The sequence below is a fragment of the Bubalus kerabau genome, chromosome 9, assembly GCF_029407905.1.
Source record: "Bubalus kerabau isolate K-KA32 ecotype Philippines breed swamp buffalo chromosome 9, PCC_UOA_SB_1v2, whole genome shotgun sequence".
Classification (NCBI taxonomy): domain Eukaryota; kingdom Metazoa; phylum Chordata; class Mammalia; order Artiodactyla; family Bovidae; genus Bubalus; species Bubalus kerabau.
This window is the reverse complement of record NC_073632.1, coordinates 110046261-110051584: the sequence shown is the minus strand read 5'-3', so window position 1 is coordinate 110051584 and position 5324 is coordinate 110046261.

The following is a 5324-nucleotide window of genomic DNA, read 5'->3' as shown; positions in this document are numbered from 1 at the left end:
CGTCACGTCGGGGCGGGGCCTCGGGGGCGCGGGGAGGCGGGGCGGGGGGGGCCGCGGGCGGGGCGGGGTGGGAGGGGCGCCGCGGTCCGCAGTGGCCAGAGGCTTGGTGGGGCCCGGGTGGAAAGTGGGGTTAGGCCGGGAGGCAGGCGGAAATAGCGGCGTTTGGAAGGTGTCAGGTGCACGCTGCTGTGGAAGACGGGCTGAAGTCCTGGGTCCCCCAGTGGCTTCCCAAGGTGCGGCCGAAGTGTGCGTGCAGGGCAGCTGTGCGTGCACGCTCGCCGGGAGCGCACACCTCCCCGCGCCGTGCACTGCAGGGTGTGTGGACGTGCAAACGCGGCGTTGCTGTGTTTTCCACCCTGCGTGTTCACACAGCTCTTATGTCACGTGTGGAGGAAGGTGATCCCAAACCACTAGCACTTCCAGGGGAAAGCTGTAGATTCTAGGATCTCCCGACGCCCGCTCGACGAGTCTGCAGCCCATTCTCACAGTCGATTTTCTCCAGGAGCCGGGGCTCCAACGCGCTGGCCTGCAGGTGACCATCTGGGTTACAAATGAGTGAGAAAGGAAAAGGCACGGTTTCCTGGCAGGTCTGTTCAAACTGACATATGCCTTTCCAGACAGCCTTACACGTGGGTATGTTACAGACACACAGTACTTTTTTCACTTCCCTAATTTGGATGCTATGCTTACTACTTTTTAATTTACTAACTTCACTCAATAAATCCTGATCATTTTTTTGACGGGTACATATATATTCTGCCTCTCTCTTTTAACTCCTATGTAATATTCTTTTTAAGGATGTTTCACAGCTATTCTTTGTAATAGGCTCTGATTTATTTGCATTTGTTTTGTCTGTTATGAAAGTTACTCATACCAGTGGTTTAAAATCAAAAGAAAGCGGAAAATGCTAAAAGTATCTGCATCCTCCCTACTCACCTAGGTCTCACCTGTTACCATACCCTAGTGAAAGTGAAAGTCACTCGGTTGTGTCTGACTCTTTGTGACCCCATGGACTATACAGTCCATGGAGTTCTCCAGGCCAGAATACTAAAGCGGGTAGCCTTTCCTTTCTCCAGGGGATCTTCTCAACGCAGGAATCGAACCCAGGTCTCCCCCAGCTATTAATACAATTAAGTTTGTTTTTAGTTCTTTTTTAGTTCTTCTGGTTCTTTTTAAGTCTAAATAACATATATCCTGACCCATCAACCATAAAAAACATCTTTTCAAAGAATAAAAATTTATCTTTTAAAAATTACATACTTTTAACAGTGGAAGATTTTGTGAGTTTTAAATTATTTACCTAAGTCATTATTTATAAATTTACATATTACCTATTGGCTCCCTGCAAAGGGAGATGAGGAAGTTAGTGTATCTATAGTCTCTTGCACCCATGTTATTAGTTCAAGTTTTATTTTTATACTATCAAGAACTTGCATTCCCTTCTGTACTTATAATTACATTTCAGACTTGGTCCGTAATTGATGGAAAACAGTCAGCAGCATTCACAGTATTCAGGGCGCGTCAGGTCTGTAGGCAGAGCCCATATGCCCTCAGCTGAACCTTTTCTGCCCCCGGGCCAGCCTCCAGCTTTGGCTTTTTTCGCCACCAGAGCCTGGTCTACCTGCTTTGGGGGAAGACCTGGGGTGCCAGGGGATTTGTACCTCCTGAGAGCGTCTGCAATCGCAGACAGTGAGTAGGTGAGGACCCCCAGCTCTGTCACCCCTGGGGCAGCAGGTTCATCTCAGGTGTGCCCACTAGCTTCCAGTGTTCGGGTTCAAGTTCTAGTTAAATGGAAACAGGCTTTATGAGGTCCAGTTTCCCTGCTCACACTGGTGTTTCCTGGGATCCCCTCCCAAGACCCTCAAACCAAGACAGTCCCCCCAGACTGAGTCATGTGAAGCAGACACAGGGATGGGGTCTGGAATTTGGTTCCTAATCAGTCAGATGGCAGCAAGGACCCACTGTGGTGGTAAGCGGGGTGGTGGTAACCCTGGAAAGGTGCCACAGCTTTGTGGCTGTGACCAAGCGGGAAGTGGGTGCATGTTGGGGGTGCGACTTGTGCAATCCCTCCAACATTTGGGGAAGTGGGGGTGATAGTAATTTTAAAGATTGTGGAGTCAGTTTTTTTTTTTTTTTTAATGATAGAAAAATGCTGAAGGAAGAATATGACAGCCAACCCTCAGCCCAGAGTGTGTGCCCATGAGATCACTGTGGTGGCTTGAAGCCCACTGTGGTGGGAAACACTGCGGAAACGGGCGAGTGCTCTAAGTTAGAGCTCGGGGGGAGCAGCTGTCCAGCACTTCCGAGCACGTCCCCTCACTTCACTGGGTTTCCTGAGTCTGAGGATTTATTGTGGTTGTTGTCGTAAAGCTGCAAAGTCGTGTCCCACTCTTTGCAACCCAGTGGACTGCAGCACGCCAGGCTGCCCTGTCCCTCACCATCTCCCAGAGTTTTCTCAAACTCTTGTCCGTTGAGTCGGTGATGCCATCCAACCATCTCATCCTCTGCTGCCCGCTTCTCCTCCTCCTTTTCCTGAGGATTTCTACCACTTGTTAATTCTCTAGGCCTCCTGGCCTTGCTAAGCCTCCGTTTCCTCAGCTATGGAGCATTAACCTACCTCACAGATTTCTGTCATTTAAAATACTGTAGACGAAGATCTGACCTGTTGGCAGGGGCGAGATGAACGAGGGCAGAGGGGGCTTTCAGGCAGGCAGGCAGTCGGCCACAATGCACATCTTTATTTGGCCCTGGCTAGGTCAGCCCTTGGGGTTCTTGTTTCAGCTGAGCTGTGCTTCTCCATTTTGATTCTTTGAGCAGCTTTGCAAGGTAACTTTCTAAATTACCTTCAATTTCGATTACTACTCTAACAAAAAAGTTAATATAACTCCTCACTTGCTCCCAGAGAGTCATTTATTCAGTGGGGGAATTTGCCTTAAAATGCACGTGTGTTTCCTATTGTAAAGTCCACAGAGTGAAAGTTCTGTTAAAATATTCATTTCCTTCAGCACTTTAATGCTGAGAATGTCTCTATTTATAATTTGTGAATGTGGGATTTTTAATAATGCTGTTGTTCAGTCGCTAAGTTGTGCCGACTTTTTGCGACCCCATGAACTACAGTACTCCAGGCTTCACTGCTTCAAGTTCATTTTCATAATTGAAGGAAACATACTATTACGTTTTTAAATATCCCAAATAAGCCTTAAATTAAGGTCAAAGAAATGGGAAATGCATTCTTACTTGACTTGGGAGCTAAGAGAGCTATTCATGTGTTAATTTTCATATCCCCAAAATTGATGGATAAAAGGCTAAAAAATATTTGAAATGATAAAAAAGATTCCCTTAGATGTGGTAATTATGTGCTCACATTTAGCTTGTTCTTGTACTTACTCATTTAGCCTCCATGTTTTATTTAAGAAAACCAGTGCACAGTTGATGAATTTGCATTGTTTAATTCACCTCCTTATAAGAGTTATTCAATTTATCATTATTTTTCACAGCTTTATTGAGAAATAATTCACATGTCATACCCTCATCCATTTAAATCATACAAGTCAATGCTTTTAGTACATTTGCAGAGTTGTGCAACATCCCCACCTCCTAATTTTAGAATATTTCTGTCCTCCCTGAAGGAAACCCCTTATCCATTAGCAGTCACTCTCCACCCTACCCCACAGCCCCAGGCAACCGCTAATCTACTTCAGGCTTCTGAATTTAGCCTATTCTGGTCAATTTGTACAGACGGAGTCATCTTTTGTAACAGGCTTGTTGCTCTTAGCGTGATGTTCTCAAGGTTCATCCATGCTGTGGCTTGAATCTGTACTCCACTTCCTATTACTGTTAATATGCAGTAATATTGCCTTGTATGGTCATAACTCATTTATCTCTTCATCAGTCAGGGGACGTTGAGATTGCTTCCTAGTTCGGGCTATTATGAAAAACACCACTATAAACACTCATGTATAAGTCTTTGTGTGAGCATATATTATTCACTGTATTTCTTACTGACACCTAAAAGTAAAGACAATGTGACCAAAAAAGTGAGAAAGGACCTTGGGCTCAGAAGTGCAGAGGTGAGGGTACAGAGGGACTTCCCTGGTGGTTCACTGGTTAAAACTTTGGGCTTCCACTGCAGGAGGCACGGGTTCAATCCCTGGTCACGGAAGTTCCACCTGCAGCGATACAGCCAAAACAAACAAACAAACAAACAAACTGAGCCTGCAGAAAAGAAGGACTTGAGAGATGTGAATATGTTATAGAAACAAACCCCTTAATTAGATTCTGATAATAAATTCAGGAGGCTGGACTAGGGGAAATGCCTTCTGACTTCCTACTTGCAAATTCTTGGCATAGAAAGTCCCTGTTTCTTTAATATTAAAACATTGAAAATGTATATTGGCTCATGGGGATCCTCTTTCCGTCTGCACTTGGGAGCATTCATGCTTTCTTTCTCAGGGTCAGCCATCCTGTGCTTGAAAGAGTTGGGATAGTTTAGACAGAGGTGGGGGGTGAGTACGGTGCTTCGTGACCTGTCAGCTCTCATAAATGGTTCATAGATTGTGCAAAAGACACTGACATTCTGGGAAAGGAAAACCCAGGCTTCCCTCCTGGCATGTTCGTCACGTTACTGAAGTGACTTCATTCGGTATTTCAATGAGGATTTAGTAACCGGTTTTGCGTCATAGTTAAAAGTATGGACTTTTAAGTCACGTCGAGTTCAAATCTCTTACTAGTTGAGCTAACTGGGGCGTTCCTTAATCTCTCTGTGCCTTGATCTCTGATTTGTAAACAGGGTCAAAGTCTTCATGTGTGGGCATATGTGTAGTTAGAAGGATTGCTTAGATCATACTGAAGGTCTGAAACACAGAAATCACGATAAGAATATGAACTATTATTAGTGGTTATATACAGCCTCATGGCATTTTTATTTCCATGATTTATTATTGTTTAGCCACGAAGTCATGTCTGACTCTTTGTGACCCCATGGACTTAGCCCACCAGGCTCCTCCTTCCGTGGGATTTCCCAGGCAAGAATACTGGAGTGGGTTCCCATTTCCTTCTGCAGGGGTTCTTCCCAGCCCAGGGATCGGACCCACGTCTCCTGCATTAGCAGGTGGATTCTATAGCACGGAGCCACCAGGGAGGCCCCCTTGTCCCTGATCCCCTGAGCTAATTTTTGTGTTTGTTTTAGCTCATTTTATGAATGAGACAAGTAATACTCAAGAGAAGGTAAGCAGCTTGCCCACAGTCATATGTCAGCAAAGATGAACGATTAAAGTATACCTGGTTTGCACGATATTTTATGAAAATACTCCTCTCGATGTTTA